This window comes from Sus scrofa, chromosome 14 (genome assembly GCF_000003025.6).
Source record: "Sus scrofa isolate TJ Tabasco breed Duroc chromosome 14, Sscrofa11.1, whole genome shotgun sequence".
In the NCBI taxonomy this organism is placed as follows: Eukaryota; Metazoa; Chordata; class Mammalia; order Artiodactyla; family Suidae; genus Sus; species Sus scrofa.
Genome location: NC_010456.5, coordinates 116,838,183 through 116,861,684, shown reverse-complemented (window position 1 = coordinate 116,861,684; position 23,502 = coordinate 116,838,183). Strand labels below are relative to the sequence as shown.

At 36.1% G+C, this 23,502-nt stretch overlaps 1 long non-coding RNA gene across 1 annotated transcript; it reads right to left on the bottom strand.

Moving 5' to 3' along the window:
• Nucleotides 9,977-23,265, bottom strand: LOC110256695. Its single transcript, XR_002338578.1, has 3 exons — nucleotides 22,951-23,265; nucleotides 12,919-13,023; nucleotides 9,977-11,262 (listed from the first exon to the last, which is right to left on the bottom strand). It is a non-coding gene; the product is annotated as an uncharacterized LOC110256695 (long non-coding RNA).

Genomic DNA, 23,502 nt, shown 5'->3' with positions numbered 1-23,502 from the left:
AAAGGATGGCTAAAGGACAGGAATAAAATCCCTAGCTGCTCCTCCATGATAGAAGCCTTTTTTATTCCCAAGGTTACAAACATACATTCAAACAGTCACTTACTCTTTCTGAATTTTCCTCTCTCCAAGCTGCCCCTTTGACTATCACTGGGGTAGGACAGAAGGAAGGGCCATGAAGAAGGGACTTCCTGTGGCCATCACATAACACATGAAAGAGTGTTCGTCTATTGATCTCTGGGCCGTGACATACTGGTTGAGCGCGTGGGGTCTCTGGATTGATCTCCTGCAGGAGTGAGACTGAGACCAAAATGAACTGTACCAAGAAGAAGGAAAGCAACTGCCAGAGTCAGAGGGTGCTCATTCCAGAGTGTTGGACTGAATTCACAAGGGTTCACTCTGTCCCACTTCAGATCTTTGAATCATACAGTTGCCTAAAACTTATTGCTGACAAAATAAACTTTTTAAAGTACTTTGAGCAATTATTGCCCTATACCCACATGACTTAGTTGAGAAAGGCATAAAGATCTTAATCATTTCTTTAGATAAGATTTTTGAGTGATTACTGATGGAAATGTGGAGAATATACAAGCTCTCTAAAAGTACATTAAAGCTGATATGTGAGCAGGAGGTGGACATCCTACATGGTTTGAATCACCTATTCTCTTCTTCTCTTGTTCCCTCTTTCATCTCAAAGAGATGTTTTTGGTCTCTGTGTGTCCCTACGTTACATGTATTGCTATAAAGTTCAAAGGCTAAATAGTATGACTCACAAGCCAGAAAGTACAGTGCATATGGGAAGCTGTCACTCTGTGCAAACTAGTTTGGACCATCTTCAAATGCCATGAAATTGAACCTCAGATCTTACAGCAGAGGGAGAACTGACATCACCACTCCTGAAAAGTAAGCATTTTTAGCAAAACCATACTCTTCCTAGCTTCTTGGCAACAGACTGGCCTCCTCAGTTAAGAGGAATGAGTGATTAGTATAAGTAAATCAGTGATCCCTGAAAATCTTCCTGTTATATGAATGGCTTAAGAAGATGTGGTATATATACCCAATGGAATACTACTTAGACATAAAAAAGAACAAAATAATGCTATTTGCAGCAACATGGATGGAACTAGAGACTCTCATACCAAGTGAAGTAAGTTGGAAAGAGAAAGACAAATACCATGTAATATCACTTATATATGGAATCTAATATATGGAGCAAATGAAACTTTCCACAGGAAAGAATCTCATAGACTTGGAGAACAGACTTGTGGTTGACAAGGGTGAAAGGGAGGGAGTGGGATGGAGTGGGAGTCTGGGTTTAATAGATGCAAACTGTTGCATTTGGAATGGATAAGCAATCAGATCCTACTGTATAACATAGGGAACTATATCTAGTCCTTTGTGATGGAACATGATGGAGGATAGTGTAAGAAAAAGAGTGTATGTGTGTGTGTGTGTGTGTGTGTGTGTGTGTATGGGCATGCATGTATGTGTGTGTGACTGGCTCACTTTACTGTACAGTAGAAAATTGGCAGAACACTATAACCAACTATAGTGCAAAAAAAAAAATCCTTATAAAAAATTTTTAAAAATCACCGTTAGGCAACTGATTTTACCATGTGCCTACTTGCAATTTTTGCAGGCATCTAGTTTATGTCAAATTGTCTAATTGAATTTTCCATGCAGGTTTCTTTGTGAGCTGCATTTGCTGTGATTGAGGATGAAGGTTGTGTAGAAAAAACAACATGGAGAAAGAACTTTGAAGTTCAAGCCTGAGCCACAGCTGGACTCTTACTTCTCTTGGGCTTAATCGTTAGTGAATCTAAGGTAGTACCTTCCCTTCATAATTTAATCCTCTTATCTCTAAACTCTGCTTAGGTCCTTTTCATTTTAAGAAGGGAAAAATTTCTGCTAGATGTCCAGGCATGGTTGCCATAGTTCAGGGTTTCTGGTGGGATGGGAATTATCCTCTAAGAGTTCAAGTGCAACAGGTACTACCATTCAAGGAACTCTAGCCCACTTGATTTGGAGCAGGGATCAGCGAAATATTATTTTCAGTGAAATATAGCTCACTGCCTGATTTTGTAAACATTACTTCATTGGCTTACCACCATGTTCACTTGTTTACATATTGTCTATGGCTGTTTTTGCAGTAAGACAGCAGAGTTGAATGACAGACTCTCTGGCTTACAAAGCCAAAATATTTACTATCTGGCCCATTTCAGATAAAGTTTAAAGACTTTTCATTTGGGAATTCAATTGAAATCTGAAAGTCAATAAGTTGTCTAAATATCAGAAATGCTATTAAGGCGAAATTTGTTGGGGTATAAGAATTAATGATAGACATTTCCATTTTGTGCTGGATGAGGAGACTAAATTTCCAATAGATTTTGCAAATCATTGTTAAACCATTGGTAACTTGAAATTGGCCATGGATATATTTGCGCCATGGATATATTTTCACCATGGAAATCAGCAGAGTGCCAATCTAGAGTTCAAGTATGTACATATGTATGTATATATGGAAGGATGGGTGTATTTTCTGGAGAGCTTGTTTACTGATTCACTGCAATGTGAAGAAAAAAAAAAGAGAAGACTAATGATGAGTTTAGAGATGAAACAGAATAAAGAAAATCTAACCCCACATGTCTTCCTCATGAATTGGCCATGCCAGTCGAGACATAATTCAGAGAGGAGGTGTTTAACATTGGCATCAGTAGTATCACACATATTCAATACCTATAGAAACTAGGCAGGCTTCAAACCAGAAAGCATAGCTGTCAGAGCCTATGTAGTTTGTGAAGAAGTATAGTATTTTCTATTTCTTAGGGTCAGAAGCATGCAGAAGAATTATATCAACTCCTCAGGGACATTCTGAATAAGACATTCCACCTGTCTAATTCTCTCTCTACATTCTTGACTATATATATATATGTCTTTTTCTAAAGTAGAGATCTCAAATTGTTATGAGCGTTATTTTTTATTTAATGATTTTTATTTGTCAATTATAGCTGGTTTACAGTGTTCTGTCAATTTTCTACTGTACAGCAAGGTGATCCAGTCACATATATACATATACATTCTTCACACATTAGCATGTTCCATCATAAGTGACTAGATATAGCTCCCAGAGCTATACAGCAGGATCTCATTGCTTACCATTCCAAAGGAAATAGTTTGCATCTATTAACCCCAAATTCCCAGTCCATCCCACCCATTCACAACCACAAGTCTGTTCTCCATGTCCATGATTTTCCATTCTGTGGAAAGTTTCATTTGAGCCATATGTTAGATTCCAGATATAAGTTATATCATATGGTATTTGTCTTTCTGACTTACTTCATTTAGTATGAGAGCCTCTAGTTCCATCCATGTGGCTGCAAATGACATTATTTTTTCCTTTTTATGGCTGAATAGTATATATATCAAATCTTCTTAATCCATTCATCTGTTGATGGACATTTGGGTTGTTTCCATGGCTTGGCTATTGTGAATAGTGCTGCAATGAACATACAGGTGCATGTGTCTTTTTCAAGGAAAGTTTTGTCTGGATATATGCCTAAGAGTGGGATTGCTGGGTCATATGATAGTTCTATATGTAGTTTTCTATGGTACCTCCATACTGTTTTCCCTAGTGATTCTACCAATTTACATTGGCACCACAGTACAGGAGGGTTCCCTTTTCTCCACACCCCCATCCAGCATTTGCTATTTGTGGACTTATTAATGATGGCCATTTTGGCTGGTGTGAAGTGATAGCTCATGGTAGTTTTGATTTGCATTTCACTAATACTCAGTGATATTGAGCATTTTTTCATTCTGTATATCTTCTCTAGAAAAATGTCTATTCAGGTCTTTTGCCCATTTTTAAATTGGGTTGTTGGCTTTTTTGCTGTTAGTTTAAGTTGTTTGTATATTTTAGAGATTAGTCCCCTGTCAGTTGTATCCTTTGAAAATATTTTCTCCCTTTCTGTAAGTTGTCCTTACATAAAACATAAAAATATGATTTCCTTTGCTGTGCAAATACTTGCCAGTTTGATTAGGTCCCATTGGTTTATTTTTGCTTTTATTTCTGTTGCCTTGGGAGACTGACCTAAGAAAATATTTGTAAGATTCATATCCGAGAATATTTTGCCTATGTTCTCTTCTAGGAGTTTGATGGTGTCTTATCTTATGGTTAAGTTTTTAAGTGATTATGAGTTATTTTTGTGCATGGTGTGAGGATATGTTCCAGTAGCATTGACTTACATGAGGCTGTCCAGTTTTCCCAGCACCACTTGCTGAAAATACTGCCTTTTTCATCTTATATTCTTGCCTTCCTTGTTGAAGATTAACTGACCATATGTGTCTGGGTTTTTTCTGGGTCTCTATACTGCTCCATTGGTCTGTATGTCAAGACCAGTACCACACTATCTGATGGCTGTGGCTTTGTAATATTGCCTGAAGTCTGGGAGAGTTATGCCTCCTGCTTAGTTTTTGTTCCTCAGGATTGCTTCAGCCATTCTGGATCTTTTGTGATTCCATATAAATTTTTGGATTGTTTCCTCTAGTTCTGTAAAAAAAAATGTCATGGGTAATTTGATAGGGATTGCATTGAATCTGTAGATTGTGGTATGGCCATTTTTACAATATTAATTTTTTCAACCCAGGAGCATGGAATGTATTTCCATTTTGTTGAATTCTCTTTATTTCCTTGATTAACGTTTTATATTTCTCAGCATATATGTCTTTGACCTCCTTGGTCAGGTTTATTCCCAGGTATTTGATATTTTGGATGCAATTTTAAAAGGTATTGTATTTTTGTATTCATTTTCTAATATTTCATTGTTAGTATTATGACATGCAACTGATTTCTGAATCTTAATCTTATATCCTGCTACATTGCTGAATTTGTTGATCAGGTCAAGTAGTTTTTGGGTTGAGTCCTTAAGGTTTTCTATATGTAGTATCATGCCATCTGCATACAGCGACAGTTTTACCTCTTCTCTTCCAATTTAGATACATTTTATTTCCTTTGTTTGTCTGATTGCTGTGGCTAGGACTTCCAATACTATGTTGAATAGCAGTGGTGAGAATGGGCATCTCTGTCTTGTTCCAGATTTTAGTGGGAAGACTTTCAGCTTTTCTACATTGAGTATTATATTTGCTATGGTTTGTTACAAATGGCTTTGATTATGTTAAGGTATATTCCCTCTATACCCACTTTGGTAAGAGTTTTTCTCATGAATGGATGTTGGACTTTGTGAAATGCTTTTTCTGCATCTATTGAGATGATCATGTGGTTTTTGACTTTTCTTTTTTAATGTGGTGTATGACGTTGATTGACTTGCATACACTGAACCATCTTGTGAAGATGGGATGAACCCCACTTGGTTAAGGTGTATGACTTTTTTTTATATGTTGTTGGATTCGTTGGCTAAAACTTTGTGAGAATTTTTGTATCTATATTCATCAAGGATATTACCCAATACTTTTATTTTGTGGGGTATCTTTGTCTGGTTTTGGTATTAGGGTGATGGTGGCATGTCTTTGGGAGTGTTCCTTCTTCTTCAAACTTGTAGAAAATTTTAAGGAGAATGAGTATTAGTTCCTCTTTGTATGTTTGGAAGACATTGCCTGTGAAACCATCTGACCATGGTCTTTTATTTGTAGGGAGTGCTTTTTCTGATATATTCAATTTCATTTCTAGTGAGCAGTCTATTCAGTTGGTCTATTTATTCTTGATTCAGTTTTAGCAGGCTGTAAGTCTCTAGAAAGTTGTCCATTTCTTCTAGGCTATCAAATTTGTTGGCATAGAATTGTTCACAGTATTTGCTCTTTTTTTTTTTTTTTTTGTATTTCTGCAGTATCCATTGTGATTTCTCCTTTTTCATTCTTATTTTGTTTATTTGGGGTTTTTCTCTCCTCTTCTTGGTGAGTCTGGCCAGAGATTTGTCAATTTTGTTTACCTTTTCAAAGAACCACTCTTGGTTTTATTGATTTTTCTATTGTTTTTTAAATCTCTATTTTATTAATTTCCTCTCTGATCTTTATGATTTCCTTCCTTCTGCTGACTTAAGTTTTGTTTGTTCTTTTTCTAATTCATTTAGGTGGTGGGTTGTCAATTTGAGATTCTTCTTTTTTGAGGAAGGCTTGTATTGCTATGAGTTTCCCTCTAAGCACTGCTTTTGCAGCATCCCATAGACTTTTGAGTGGTTGTGTCTTCATTATCATTTGTCTCAAGGTATTTTTTAATTTCCTTCTTACTTTCCTCATTGAACCATTGGTTTTTTAGTAGCATGCTTAGTTCCATGTAACTAATTTTTTCTCATTTCTTTTCCTGTGGTTAATTTCTAGTTTCATGACATTATTATCAGAGAAGATACATGAAAATATTTCCATACTCTTAAATTTCTTGAGGTTAGCTTTGTGCCCCAGTATGTGATGAATCCTTGAGAATGGTCCCTGTGCACTTGAGAAGAATGTATATTCTGATTTTTTTTTTTGGATGTGATGTCCTGAAAATATCGATTAAGTCTCTAACTTTTCTATTGAGTCATTAGAATTTCTCTTGCCTTATTGATTTCTATATAGAACATCTGTCCATTGATAAGAGTGAGGAGTTAAAGTCTCAAATACTATGATTGTATTCCCATCAATTTCTTATTTTATGTCTGTTAGTATTTGTTGTAGGTATCTGGGTGCTCCTATATTAGGGGAATATATATTAATGAGTGTGATATCCTCTTCTTGGATGGATCCTTTTGCCATCAAATAGTGTCCTTTGTCTTTATGGCCTTCATTTTAAAGTCTATTTTGTCAGATATGATTATTGCAACTCCTGCTTTCCTGTCTTGTCCATTGGCATGAAATATTTTTTCCCATCCCCCCACTTTCAATATATGTATTTACTTTGCCCTAAGGTGGTTTCTTGTAGATGGCAGATTGTAGGTTTTTGCTTTTTCCTCCAATCTGCCACTCTGTGTCTTTTGATTGGAACATTCAGTCCATTGACATTTAAGGTAATTATTGATACATATGTGTTTATTGCCATTTTAAATCTTGTTTTCCTGTTGATTCTATGTTTCTCCTTTCTTCCTTTTTTTTGGTTGGATGATTTCCATTTATTTTATGCTTGACTACTTTTCTAGTTTTTGTAATGCAATGTTTGTTTTGATTTGTGGTTGCCATGTTTCTTAAGTATGTTAACCCCTCCTGTATCTCCTTGCTTTAGCCTGATAGTCATATAAGCCAAAACATGTCATTAAAAAAGAATCTATATTTTCTTACTTTCCTTCCCCACATTCTATGCTTTTGAATTTCTTTTTTAACCATGTTTATCATTTTGCTATTCCTTGTATTTATCATCACTTTTACAGTAGTGTTTGTTTTCTTCCTCTTTATATCAATATGCCAGCTTAAGTTATTGTTTTCCAATTGTGGTTTCCACCATCCTATTTCTTCTCACTTTTTTTTTTTATTTGGAGAAGCCCTTTTGTTATTTCTTTTAGAATGCATTTAGTATTGTGTACTCTTTCAGCTTTTGTTTATTGGAGAAATTCTTTATTTCCCCTTCTATTTTAAATGATATTATTTCTGGGCAGAGTATTTGGGTTGCAATTTTTTTCCTTTTAGCACTTAAACATAGCTTGCCACTCCCTTCTGGCCTATAGTGTTTCTGTAGAGAAATCAGCTGATAGCCTTATGGGGATTCCCTTATAATTAACATTTTGCTTTTTTTCTTGCTGCCTTTAGAATCCTCTCTTTATCTTTAAATTTTGCCATTTTTATTATAATGTGTCTTGGTGTGGGCCTGTTTGGGTTCAGCATGTTTAGGCCCTCTGTGCTTCCTGTATCCTGACGTCAGATTCCTTTAGATTTGGAAAGCTTTCAGCCATAATGCTTCAAATATATTACAATCCCCTTTTCTTCTCCTTCTGGAATTCCTATTATGCATAGATTGGCCCACTTTTTATTATCCCATAGATCTCTTCTATTTTTTCTTGTTTTTTTTTTTCATTTTTTTTTCTGTCTGCTGTCCTGATTGGGTGATTTCCATTATTCTATCTTCCAAGTCACTAATTTTTTTCTTCTGAATTATTCATTATGCTCTTTAGTGCCTTTTGCTCAGTTTGTGTCTCTGCAAATGAATTTTGTAATTTTTCTATCTTCCACCTTATATTTTCTAGTTCCTTTCTAAAGGAATCTGCATTACTCTTCATATCTGTTCTTAATTCCTTGATATTCAGGTTTAATTCCTTCAGTATTTTCACTATCTCCCTTTTGAATTAAATGTCTGTCACACTGCAGAGGTCTGTTTCATTGTTTGCTACTTCAGGTGAATTCTCCTGTTCTTTTAACTGGAATGGTTTCTGAACTTCATCATCTTGCTTATGTTTTTCTTTTTCTGTGAGTTTAGGGAAGCCAAACTCTAGTCTTGGTGTGCTACTTCTATGCAAGAGCACAGCTTCTATTTTGGGGGGATTAATATTTATTTTGGACAGGGGAGTTTGGATATTTGATATTCTTTCTTCAGTGTGAGCTCACTGTTATCTCCAGGTGCTGGGTGTGTTTCCAGAGAGAAGGATGCAATGGGTAGGACTAGGTGTCAGTGCCTGGTTGCTGGGATCTTAACAGCAGAAAGGACCTGCAGGAAGTTAGAGTAGGCTACTCCTAGTTGCAGAGAATTTTTATTAGCTTTAAAATAATTGTGTTTGTTAAAAATTCATTTATTTCAAGGTAAAGTATTCAAAAATTCTGTTTAGTGGGAATTGCTCACAAGCCCCTAAAGTGGTTCAAATACCAGTGATCCAGGAATGGAATTTAAGCCTTTTATCTAACTTTGAAAATCTTTTAAAAACCATAAAAGAGCCAAGATGGTGCCATGTATTGACTAAATACTCAGTATATTTCATTTTGCTCCCTTCTTCTCCTTGCTTTAAGACTGAAGCATCTTGACCATCTGCCTTTTCAAAGATTTATGAGTTTTTGTCCTCTGAGTATACACTCTATACTATATCAACCCTAGTCCACACTTTGATTACCACTGCTTAATATTTGTCAACATCACATAATAAGAATTCCCAAAGCCATGGTAAACAAGAGAAGTATATTGGTATGTGGTGCTGGAAAAAATTTTTTCTGTTGTCCTTCCTTTATAGTCTAATTAATTCTGGGGTGCATCATGCAGATCCCACCCCTTCTGGATGAAGGACTTTATTTTTTAAGTACTAGAAGTAGTTATTGGCTGCTTACAGCTGAGTCCTTCTAAGTCTTTGGGCTAGTCTAGAGGAGCTGTCTTTCTCAAGGCTCTGCCTATCCCTTCAATCATTCTATATCCATTAATAAGGAAGTATTAAAAGGCACGCCCTAACCTTAAGACAATTCAGAAGGGCAACCATATATATAGGGTTTCAGTGGGATCAACTAAGAATTTTATTGCAGCTACATTGTGTAATTCCTCCTTTGGCCCACACTCACTTCCTTTATCAGCTACACCACCAAATTCTGTTGTTGAAAGCACTATTCAATTAAACCATATACATGTAAGTCTCTATCTCAGTGCCTATTTCCCTGGGAACCCAATCTAAAATATTATCCTCTAGCCTGGTTCTTAAGGACCAATTCTCATATTGAATGGCTAGATTCAGAACACAAGATACTTGCCAAGATTCCCTCACCCATTTAAAAACATTCTTGGATGGGAATAGGCAGTCAAAGAGAAAAATGTAGAAAGCCCCACCCTGGGCCTTTATCATAAATTCATTTATTCCTAACACAAATTTATATTAAAATAATACCATTTATAAAAAACTGCATCAAACCCTTCCGGAAATATAAGGATTTTTTTTGTTGTTGTTTTTATAAGAAAGCTACAGAGATTAACTCTAATGTAAAACAGAACTGATAGGTGCTAGAATGTCATAATAGACTTACTGCAGACAGAAAACCTTCTGGGAAAGAAGAGCTTAAATAGGGTTTTAAGGGATGAGTCAACATTTTGAATTCAGAGGGGGAAAAGGTATGACACTTCAGGCAGTGATAATATGAACACAGAAATAAAGATAGAAAAACACATGTTTTGTGGCTACTATAACAAAAAAGGAAACTACTCATTTTAAGACTTCTAAGAAAACATGAGTTCAAAATTCCCATTGTGCTAGATATAGAAGCTTCACAAAATCAGAATTCCAATCTGCAGAAGGCCCAAGGGAATGAATTAACATTGATTAAATTGAGTATTATTTTGACATGCTCCTTACTTTTTTAACACACAATGGAAGTTGTCTTTTTGACTAGCCAATCAATAATTCTACTTTCTGATGTGACTTGATTTGGAAGCATGGTAAATACAAACTTGTCTTGTTCCATAAAGGAGTCAGAGTTTAAACAGGGATTAAGGGTTAGCAAAACTATTGCTCTAGTCTTCTATCTTGCCACTGTATGAAAACTCCACCAAACCTTAAGATGGCAGTCAAAAAATGTTAGAACAGGAAGAAGCTCTTGTTTTCTAGACTTTCATATACATAGTTATCATTGTAAACTTTGGATTCAGATTGACTGGAATTTAGATTTGCCACGTATTTCACATAATTTTGGGAAAATGACATAGTTTCTCTGAATGCCAATCTTACATTATTATGTTAACTTTTCAAATGATATCACTGAAAAGTTTAGTACCACAGAAGTTTGGTAAAGCATTTTGCATAAAGTAGGCACTCAATGTCCTTTTCCTCTCCATTATTGCATATATAAAGGATCAGAGACATGCCGAACATGGTTGAGAAAATCATACCAGCTAATGACACTAATTAATAACAGAAAAAGAATAAGATCAAGTTTTCTTGTCCTAAGATGACATTCTCTCATTTCTAGCATGATGCTTCTTGGACCAAATTGTCAGCAAAATTTTCATTTTCAGCATGTCAGAGCCCAAATGGAATTCATTAAACAGATGTCTATAGAACATCAGGAAAAAAGCACCCTTACCTATGACAGCCAAGTGAAGGACAAATTCTTTTGTGGCTTTTTATATTTAAAATAAGAGTTGAACTACATTGGCCTAATTTTCCTTATCCTATACCTTAAATCTATTCAGTGCTCCTCGAGTAATAATATGGAAATGATAACACATCATATGTGAGAACCTGGTTTATTCTGAATCAGATACCATCTCCCTCATTTGCAAATTCAAACTAGGAAAGCACAGTGGATGTTTGACATCTGATTTTTTTCATAGATACTGCTTCTGCAGTCCCCGTCTCAAGCAGAAAGGAAGGCAACCAAGATCTACAAGGAACAAGGATAACCAGGGTTAACAGAAACTCAGAGCATCAATCAATTTTATTGCCCCCAAGGCAGTGTTTCCAATATTTATGCTGCTGGGTGATCTGCTATATTTATGATACAGAAAGTTGTCATGGCTTTAAAAATATGATGGATTCCTAAATTAATCCCAAATTCCTTGTCTTGGGCTTGAAGCATGGGCAGTCATAACAAGTACAGAAGTAACTCTAATCACAAAGTTAAATGTCCATGGGTTATGATGGAGGACTGACCATTATATCATGAACGGGTTTGTGTCAATAATGCTAAAATCCCTACCTATGCTTACGGATTGAGTGCTGAAATTCATTCTAACGATATTTATCAATGCACCGATATTTACACATTCTGTGGAGAATTTAAACATGAATGAGACACAGATTTAATTTCTCTATGTGTTTTGAGTCCACTTACAATGGAAATTTGAAAACACAGAATCTATCTTAAGAGAAGTAAAAATATAAAGTTCCAGAGATTTTAAAAAGTGAGCAAACACTTGTTGCTGAGATTAGGGGTGATGATAAAGATGGCTATGGCATTTGGGGAGATATGAGGAACAGAAAGTTATTGATGAGAAAAAATGTTTAGAAAGAGGCACAAGCAACGAGATAGCAATTGGAGAAAACAATTGAATGGTGCACAGGAAACTATTAAATTGAGGGTAGGTAGAAGCCAAATCCTGCAAGATCAAGAGAGAAGTTTTGACTTAATTCTAGAAACAATGACAAGTGTGGATGATGTTTTTACAAGGAAAAACTCCCTGTACCATAAGAAAACAAATTTACCCACAGAGTTAGTATGAATTGGAATGGGCAAGGACATGAATCAGGTTTATTCCTATTGCAAGAGCACGGGCAATAAGAAAGGACACAGTAGATATAGGGCTGAAAGATATTGTCATGTTAAAAGGAATGATAAAGAAAAGTATAGAGAGAATGGCATTTAAGATAGCTGTTGAAATTTGACCCTGTGTCAAAAAGCCAAAATTCTTACTTTGGCCTATGATAATCTATATGTTCTGAGCCTTTTTACATTGACAAACCCATGTCCTGTGACTTTTCCTACCTGCTGACTCCATGACAGACACACAACCTCCTTTAAAAACCCTCAGACGTGGGTCTAGGATTAGGGCTTTTCCCTAGACAAGAGGAAGTGCTTTCCCCAAATAGCTGCATGGCTCACTCTCACCCTTTTTCTTTGTCTTTTCCAATACCTCATCTCCCTGAAGATTACCTTGACATCTTTACTTAAAATTGCAACCAGAGTTCGTGTCATGGAGCAGTGGAAATAAATCCGACTAGGAACCATAAGGTTTTGGGTTTGATCCCTGGCCTCACTCAGTGGGTTAAGGATCTGGTGTTCCTGTGAGCTGTGGTGTAGGTTGCAGATGCGGCTCAGATCCCACATTGCTGTGCCCTAGGCTAGCAGCTGCAGCTCTGATTAGACCCCTAGCCTTGGAACTTCCATATGCCAAGGGTGTGCCCTCCAAAAAAAAGCAAAAAAAAAAAAAAATTGCAACCCACCTCACTCCCATGCCATAACCAGCACCCTCCATCTTCCTACTCTCCTTTTATCTCTATCACTTAGTTTGATATACAAATGTAAACTAATATAACATACCTATTTGTTTGGTGTACCATTTGCTGTATTTCTGTATGTGCTTGTATATAAACTCCACAAAAGGTAGGAATCTGTCCATTTTACTGATTAATATATGCTAGGTACCTAGAAGGGTACATGACATATATGCAGCTAGTAAATATTTGTGGAAAACATAAGCCAGTACAACTTAACTACTGCTTTTCTCTCTCAGTGATTCTTGGATCTCATGGATCCTCCTCATGTTCTACCAGTCTAGGCACAGCACATGGGTCTCTACCAGTTTTTTGGATCACTCACAGCAGTTCCATGTTTGATTTTCTTGTATTTACAACTAGGATGAGAATGGAGACTCTGCAAGTATTTTTTTAAAAGAGCCTATTTGTCTGTATTATTGGGCATATCTCTTCTTCCTTGATGGCTTGTAGGCATTTCCTCTACTGCTTCATTATTTGACTCTTACATTATATTTAGGATACTTTGAATTAATTAGGAAATCTCTTTCAATTTAGTCCTAGGAAATTAATCACTGTGATTAGCAACTGTTTTCCATTTTCATATGTCTTTTAAATCAAGCTAAACATATTGGCAGAAATTTGGCAGAAACAAAGTAAACTATGTTTAGTGTGATTTGGAGCTAACCCCAGTAATTTCCATCTTTTCCTCAGCATCTTCTCCAGAATGGGGCCACCATTCAACTTGACATCCCAGAATCTACTCAATACCAGGACATCAATACCCTAGACCCAGTGAGAATTATGGTCATTCCTCTATGTGCAGACATGTGAGTTAAAAGATTAGAAGTCATGAATAACAGTCTCTAAATTTTTCTATGTGGGCTTCCACTGATACTGTGCAATGCATTTTCTCTCGGCATGCACTAAACCAGAGGATTATACTCTTACATGGGATGCAAACTTTTATATTTATATAAACCTGTACAATAATATATGACATCTTGGAGATTTAAAGCTATTTGGTTTGATGTCACTTCTTTTCATACAATCTACATTCAAGGAATTCAAGAAAGCCAAAAAAGTTGACAATTAGTTGACAGGTAGATCCTGAGTACCCATCATGGTCACTAACCAAGTGCTAAAAAATGGGGAGTTATAAAAATATCTCCCCCACAAGTACTGCTAAACAAATAAGCAAAATATGACAAATAGCAAGGAAACGAGGAAAAAGAAATCATGGCAAATAGTCAAATTTTAAGTACTTTACATGAGGTTTAAAAATATACAAGTTATTACAGGATTCTGAAAGTTCATAATTATATTTTTTTTATTTTATTTTTTTTTCTTTTTGCTATTTCTTTGGGCCGCTCCCATGGCATATGGAGCTTCCTAGGCTAGGGGTCGAATCGGAGCTGTAGCCACCGGCCTATGCCAGAGCCACAGCAACACGGGATCCAAGCCGCATCTGCAACCTACACCACAGCTCATGGCAACCCCGGACGGTTAACCCACTGAGCAAGGGCAGGGAACGAACCCGCAACCTCATGGTTCCTAGTCGGATTCGTTAACCATTGTGCCATGACAAGATCTCCCATAATTATTTTAAAAAATACATTTGGACAATCAAATGTTTAGAAAACATAGGTTTTTAAACGAAGAAAATTAAGTTTCTATTATAACACCACCCAGAAATCTTCAGTTTCAAAATTTTAGTAGGCATCATTTCAGTATATCACATCTCACATTCCTTTTGTCTTTACAGGCTTATTGAATGCTTACAAAAGTAAGAAACAACAATAATAAGGTCTAAGACAGTCTTTAAAAATCTCTGAAGGATGGCAAAGATTTGGCACACTTACTGTACTGACAGTCTTACAAGATCAATTCATTATTACCAGATGTTTTCTTGGAAGTAGGTTTAAGACATAAAAAAATGTTTAATGACTCTAGATTTGATGTCAAGTGCTTTACTGTCATCATCAATGAGAATTTTCAAAGGAGACTTCCGCACTCAGGGACATATATACAGGACATATATACCCTGAGTATACAGGTTATAGGGATAGAAATGGGATCAATGATAGATTTAGCACTTGGCAATAGTCACTGCAGAACTTTTGGTTCACAAACTGGTAGCATCAAGCACATGCCTTGGAATTTGTTAAAAATATATTAACTCAGCTCCTACTTCAGATTCATGAGTAAGAACCTGTTTTTGTTTTTTCCCCAAGACCCATAAGCAATTCCTTTGCACATACATTTTGAAAACACTTCCAAATATAAGTTGAAAATTTTTTTGGAGAAAGAGCTCAATGAAGCCAGGGAGGTTATAGATGCTTAGAGGACCTTCTAGATATACCAAATAATATCATTATGAGCTGTAAAGAAAACAAGCAATGACATCAAACTACAACTCAATCAAAACTGGATCTTGAGATGTACACGCACACACTGGAGACAATCATACAGGTGAGTCCCCCCAAGGGACCAATGGTTTAAATACAAATTGTGGGTGACAAACCTGAAATTGAGGACAGTATCTCTACTCTTGAATTTTTTTCCTTGCAATTTTGGGGAAAGCTAGCCTAAAAACTATTTTAGAGATATGTCTGGAAAGTGCCAACCAAAAAAAAAAAAATCACTGTTGAGAACACTAGGTTATGTCAAAGCTGAAAAAGAAAGTTTTTGTTCACTTTTAGAAAGGTATTTGTTCTTTAATTATGTGCCAACTTATTACTTTAATTTGCAACTAAGAGAGAGTCAGTCAAAATATATAAAACAGGCTAGGAAAACCAGGCTCTTAGGACAGTTGAGACTGTAACACTTATGTTTTGTTGGTATATAGGAAGTAAATATCTAAACTCTCATTTTTTAAAATTTATCATTTTTAAAATTTCTATTATTGTTCCTTCTCCTTAATGTACATGATATTAGTAAAATTTAAATGCCTATATAGTCTTTGATAAACAATATATTGAGTTTCATATGAAAAAATGTTTCAGTGATAGGGATACACATTACAAAATTATATCTTTACTGATTTTAGTTTAATATTTTTAATCTCAGTGTTCCTCAAAAAGTTTGCCAATATTTTACAATTTTATTAGGTTCAGTAAATGAAATGTATTTTTTTTTTTGCATTTACATTTAGGAGAAGGCTATGTTTCCAAGGATGAACATTACTTTCAACGTTTTTTGAAAAATCACATTGATAAATTTTGCCAATAAACTTTGTTCTTACCTTATTCAAACTCATATATAAGAATCAAAAGTTACCATTGTACTAGATAGAGCAGAGCAGCAACAGAAAAAGTGCAATTGAGTATTTGATATGCACATGTTATGAACTAATTGTCTCTAAATAAATGTTGATTGGTTGAAGAGTTGATTACTGAAGTAATTGCTCACCTCTGAGACGAGGGAATAGCAGGACAATTTAAACCACTGTTTCTTAAAGTGTGTTCCCTAGCTTGTCTGCATTAGATTCAGCTAGTGCTTTCAGATACACTAAATGGACACAAGACCACCACTACTCACTCAGAATATGAATGGAATCTAGGAATCTGTATCTAAAAGTGCACTCAAATAAATCTCATGTAGTTTAAAGTTTGAAAACCAATGAAATTCTAGATCTTTGTCTTGATATAAAGGATAACTTCCTTTTACTTCAAAAAGTATATCATAAAGCTACTGTAATATTTATTCCTAAAATTCCCCTACCTTTCAAATTCAACTATTCTGGAAGAATATAGCATACCACACTGATTATTGACATTTTGTTTTGGTAGTTATCCAGTTATCAAGATTTATTGTAGCACAGGGTAAATATTGACCTCATCATTGGCTTATCATTTGCCCATTAGCTGTGTTCATCTTCTCTGTGTCAGCAGGAAACATCTGATGCATCTTTGACTGTGAACACACACTTTAACCATTTACCTGAAATATGTTGGAGAAATTGAAAAGCAACAGTATTGATGACCAAAAGAGTAGGAAAAAAATTGATTTGTGTAGCAAGATAAATGGGCTACATTTAAAAAAATCAAATGCACTTGCATTTTAGGAAACAAGCTTGAGTCATCGCACTTAGATGCTAAAAAAATAAGTAAACAAAAAAACTGAAAAACACTTATGAGAAAAATCTAAATAAAGAAAGTTTTTCTTTATGATGGAAGTATACCAATCTCTACAATTAAGGGCAGTGAATCTTTATGGAATAAGTGAACCCATTTTCAAAGGACAAGGTGTCTGTTCATATTAGCAAACACAAGTTTACTGAGGGGCAGTCCTGCAAGAAGAAACTGAAAAAGAAACACACACCATGAAGTTGATGAACACTATGAGTTTCTGGCAGAATCTCGTGGGGAAAGGAAGAAAATGACACTTTGGGTCAAGTAAGTCTGAGCAGAATAGTAGGAGGCTGGTGTGAGGATCAGTGTGGGACAGACCCTCAGGGGCTAAGAAGGGCAGGTGAAGTCAAGAGAGGTGGTGATGACAAAGCGAAGTCCTAGCTCTCATATGCGTGTCTCAGGTAAGTCACTTTCTTCTAACAAAATATAACCTTCCATTCAGAAGGGACAGAAACACTTTGGAGGGATAATTTTTGTGTGTTTGGGTTTAGGGGTGTTTTGATTTGTATTTTCTTCAATACCAATTCATGTTAGACTCTTTTACTTTAAAAATCAACAAAGCAGCCTAGAGAGCCTCTAACTTCTCTTTGCAAAAAGGTGCATCTGAAACTTAGGACATCGTTGTCAAAACCATATTAAACACCTTTCAAGGATGGAGTTTTTCTTTCTGCTTTCTGTAGTAATGTCCCAACTTCCATTTGTGATGGTTTGATTTGTCCTCACAGTTCTTGAGAGACACTTGGGAAATCTGACTTCTTCTAGGTGAAGCTGCCAAATGAGGACGTCACCTGCATGTGACATGACAGAAGGGCCCCATGCTTGAGAAAAGGCTGCAATTACTATGTCCCCTGGAAGTTTCCCCAGGGGCATTTGTCTAGCATTTTATAAGCTGCTCTCAATAGTCAGTGTTTAAGAAGTATGTGCCTGGCTGTCAAGCCCCAATGCTGCCTAAATTACACAGATAAGGAGTTCTAATAAGACATTTTAGAAAGTCACTTATGCCATAAGGTATTCACCTTATCTCAAGACATTTCTATTTGGATAATAGGAACTGAAAGTGTGAATGAATGCCTTTCGCATGCCATTAAAAAGCAGAGAGGGAGAAGCCTCCTTTCAGCCACCAGGGACCTCCTTCTCAGGGTTGTTCACTGCTGTCTCAGCTAATCACCTTCCGTGCTTTCAAAAGCAGAGGATGAGTTTTGACTTCATAGAAAATGAGTTTAAATCAGAAGTCCATGTGGCCTCCAAATCTTGGATTCCTGCCATGGCACACTGCATTTCACCTTTGATTTAAAGATGGAGAACATGTGGCTTCCTAAAAATGAAAAACTCCTTTGCTAAACTCCCAAAAGCCTAATGCAAGCAACCGTTAAAGGAGAAATAAAAAGACAGACACCAGAATTGCAAATAAGCAAAACTTAGTGAAATTGGGTCACCAATCACCTTTCTGTAACCCTGAAGAGTCAGTGGCAATTATGTCTCCTTCTCTCTTTATCTGAACCATAACCAGATATACAGTTGTTGGGTATTACCATATGTGTAAATCCTGTAGAATGTGAGCTTGGTGAAATTAATAATAATAATAATAATAATAATAACATAAACCAACATTTAGTGATTAAGAATCTGGTGCTGTGCTAAGTGACTTATACGTATTATTTAATTAAATTTTACCAAGCTTGTGAGGTGGGAACTAGTATCATTATTTTGTTCCCACTAGAATAATAGTAGGAACTAGTATTCTATTATGATAGAATAATATATTATTCTATATTATTATCTTATTGTTCTTATTAAGATACATCTCAAAGACAAAGAAAATTAAATTGCTAACTTAAGTCTCTACTACTGGTGAATGAGAGAGGTGGTATTAGGGGAAAAAAAAGTTCATTCTGTAGCCCACATCCTCAACTGCATTTGAAAAAATAAAAGTGATCAGCAATTAATTTTTAAGCTAATTCTTGCATTGTAAATTGTTTCCACATCTCTAAATAAAGAATCTCTCAAATATCAAGGGACCTGAGGGTTTTGATAATGAAACCCTTCCAGCCCTAACATGCTCTTTCTGTAAAGGAAATGATAATGACTCAGAAAATAGCTCACCTCTCAGCAGAGGTCAACCACCTCCAGATGAAGGTGGAAAGTCTGTTCGATGACATTAAATGCTTCTCCAAGGTTATAAATCATGTGGACAAGGAAGGTAAGAAGGTTTCCATTTAGAATAGGGGGTTTGGGGATACACTGCTTTCTTATAGGAAGGTCTTCTTTTCATTTCAGGTAACATAACCCGCATTTTTTTCTTCTGTGAAATACTGTTTTAGTTGATGGCATCCAGAGGCAAGAGAAAGTAAAAACTCACCCTACTCTTTCTAGAACCTAAATTAATGACTACTCTTTTCCCAAAGGTCCCTTTTATGTAATCCAAAGGACCAGAATTTGTAGACCATCTGCCACAAGGGGAATTTAGTTTTCCCCAAAATCTACTCCCCCCGCCCCCATCTTGGAGCCCTTCCTCCTTCAGGCAGCCAGACATCCTAGCAAAAAAAAAAAAAAAAAAAGTTGTCACTAACTTCTCAGTGAAGGAGAAAGGCCTCATAGTTAGGCTGTGAGCAGAAGCATGCCATAAAGTTACCAGCTTAATTAAGCCATTACAGTTTTTAGAGGTTTTTAAATACAGGCAGTTTGAATGTATAATTGAGTCTGAGTATAGTCTCATTCTATATTTTTCTTGGTCTGCTCAGAACCAGATTGTGAATGGAAAACATCTGGGATAACATCCTGTGACAACAAGGCCCGTTCCTCATTTTCACTGTGATTTCCACAACGAATTTATAAGGTGTTCCTTTTTTATTGGCTTAGCCTGGGAGTCAAGGGCCTGGACCATTGAAATGGCAAGCACAGAAGTCAACCCCACCAATAGTGCTTTGACTGTCAGTCTACCCACAGTGTTCTCAGGAATGATATCCCTCACATCCTCTGCAAACAAGGCTACAGAATGTTGTTGGGGGAAATATTTCCTTTGGAAAAATAATACTGAATTGGCCCTGCGGTTGGAGATGAAAACTAATAGAGATGAAAAACCCATGTTCTTCAAGTTTGATTAGGAGAGGATAAAGTCCATTGAAGCCTACCTTTGGGGGGAAGTGTACATTTAGGGAAAGCACAAGAAGCCTGTCGTTGTGCTGTAATCATCACTTAGCACTTCACAGCTTAGGTTTTTTTACTAGTTGATGGCTACTTTTTTTTTTTTTACAAGAGATTATGTCTTATTTAATAATACATTCAGGATATTAGGTTATATCTCAGACTTACTCTAATCCCAACAGCTTACTCCCCACCCCAATCATACATAGATTTTAAGTACAAGCATATATTGAGATGCTAAGGGAAATTTGCTGTGCTCACTTCATCAGCACACATACACTCAAATTGGAATGATACAGAGACGATTAGCAATGGTCCTGAGCAAGATGCACACAAATTCATGAAGTGATCAAATATAAGACCTGAAACCACAAAACCCCTAGAAGAAAACAGAGGCCTAGGAAACTTGACATTGGTCTTGGTGATGATTTTTTTTTTTGACTTTATATCACAAGCAAAGGCAATAAAAGCAAAAATAAACACGTGGAATTAAATCAAACTAATAATCTGCATAACAAAGGGTACCATCAACAAAGCAAAAAGCATCCTAGTGAGAGAAAATATTTCTGCAAGTCATGTTTCTGAGTAAGAATTAATATTAAAAATATGTGAAGAACTTATACAACTTATAGCACGAAAATCTAAGATTAGGTGAAATAGATGAACAGACAATTTTTTCAAACAAGTCATACAGGCCACTAACAGTTATATGAAAAGGTACTTAACTAATCATCAGAGAAATGCAAATCAAAACCACAATGAGAAATTGCCTTACACATTTCAGAATGGATATCATCAAAAAGACAAGAAATTATGAGTTGGCAGGGAGGGAAAGGGAACCCTGATGCACTGTTGATGAGAATGTAAATTGGTGCTATAACTATGGAAAACAATGCAGAGATTTCTCCATAAGATATATCTGCATTTCATGTTCATTGTGGCATTATTTACAATACCCAAGGTATGAAAACAACCCAAGTATCTAATGATGGATAAACAGGAAAATGTGATATGCATACACACATGCACATATGAGCACATGCTCGCACACACACACACACACACACACACACACACACACACACAGAGGAATATTATCCAGCCATAAATAAGAAGGAAATCTTACCATTTACAACAACATGGATGGGCCTTGAGGTCAGTATGCTCAGTGAAATAAGTCAGACATAGACAAATACCATACGATATTATGTATATGTAAAATCCAAAAAAAAAAAACCCCAAACATTAAAAAAACAAATTTATAGACACACAGAAAAGATTGGTGTGGTATCCAGAGGTTGGGGGACAGAAATGTATAAAAGGGGCCAAAAGGTACAATCTTCTAGTTCTAACATAAGTCATGGGTATATATGTACAGCACTGTGACTATAATTAATAATGTACGACATTTGAAAATTGCTAAGAGAGTAGAGTTTAAAAGTTCTCATCAGGAGAAAAATAATTTGTAAGCATGCATGGCAACTGACATTAACTGACATTGTTTTGTGTGTATATGTATACAATTACTGAATCATTATGTTATATACCTAATACTAATGCTATAAGTCAATTATACCTCAAGAAAAATTATAGATTATATGTCAATTATACCTCAGGTAAAAGACATTTTTGTTGGGTCTAAGAATGTCCCAAATCCCATACCCACCCTTTCATCTGCTGGCAATTGCATATCCTCTCCTTAAAACTAGTTCAACCTGATAGAGAGGTGGGAGGGAGCTGAGCAAGCAGAGGGGAAGTATGGGATGGGGGAAGTAGCCTGCAATGGGTCACAAAGGAAAAAAAAAAAAATAAGTATCAGTGATCTAAGGATACCTACAAGTTTCCTCCAGTTCCAGTAATTCTTTACATTGACAGAAAGCTTGTATAGTGATTGAGCAGTTTTTGTTGTTAGATGGTACTTATAATCCATTGAAGCTGGCATTAAGTCATGTCTAATTTATCAGAAGAAAATAAATCTCAGAGAAGAAAGTATGCATTTTAGGTCAAATGATATAAATAAGTAAATTCTCTCCCTTCCCCTTTTTCTCTTTATAGAGATTCTCAAAGAATTAGAACCCAAATCCTCTACTTTTAATATAATTCTAGGTTAATGTGGGCTTTACTTTCACTTATGTTGGTATATAGTTCTACAGTCTGCATTCCTCAACTGTAGCCTCCCAGGAAAATATTTTTATAATCTTCAATCAGGTGTCCATCTGCTCTGCTTCTTTCCTGTTAAATGTTAAGTCAATCAAATCATAAACTTGGTAAACTTGGTTGTATGATAACTTTGTTAAAATAAAACCTGCACTGTTAAGAGCATTTCAAACAGCTTATCTGGAATTTTTCTTTAGAGAATGAGTGCCTCTTATGAACTTAACGGCTTGGATGCACATTTAAAATGGATGCACAATTTTCTGAGTAAATATCCTACATTTTAGGAGGATAACTATGCCAGCCAGCACTGTGTAGTTTCTGTGTAGAGAAAGTGTGCCAAGCGAAGTGTTCATCCTTGTTCAGGAGACTGAATTCAAAAGTAGCTTTCCTGAGATATATTTGCTTGTGGTAAGTAACTTCTTATTTCATTGTCTTAAAATTACGCTTTTTTGAGATATTTATTTCTGTTGTATACCTTACAGTAAGATCTCATAAATTTGTGTTTTGAATCACTCTTGATGAGAGGAACATTAAAAAGCGCAATCTATATGATAAGATGCAAGGGAGAAAATAACAACTGAATATGAGTAGTGAAATATACAAGGATGAAGTAACTTCATGTTGCCCAGTCCCTCCCTTGAGAGTCCCAGGTTTTACCAACTCACATTTAGAATTCTCTGGTCTTCATCTTTCCTGGGCCACATGGAAGGACAACAGTGTATATTTCTGGATATACACAGCCAGCTATCCAAGCTTCTTCAAAGTTGAGTACGATTCCTTGGAAATGAGCTCATTGGCTCCCACAGTTCCTTATAAATTACTCTATGGCTTACAGCCAATGCTATTGGTTCAGTTTCCCAGAACACTAGTTCTCCAACTTAAGCAAGCATCAGAATCACCTGGATGGCTTGTTACAAACTGGGTGGTGGTTCCCACCCCTTGAGTTTCTAATTCAGAAGCTCTGGACTAGGACCCAATGATTTCACGTCCAACAAATTTATGGGTGATGCTGCTGCTTTGCTGCTTATATAGGTATGAGGACTCCAATTTGAGGACCTCCGACCTGGAGGGCCCAATTGCCTATGAGATGAACAACAGCTGACATTTGTCAGCTAAGTTTCTGTACCCTGGCTTCAGATGACTGAAGCAGGTATAATGGGAGGCATGGGCTCATGGGCTATAAGCAGGAGGTAAGAAGGTCAAATGCATTCAATTTT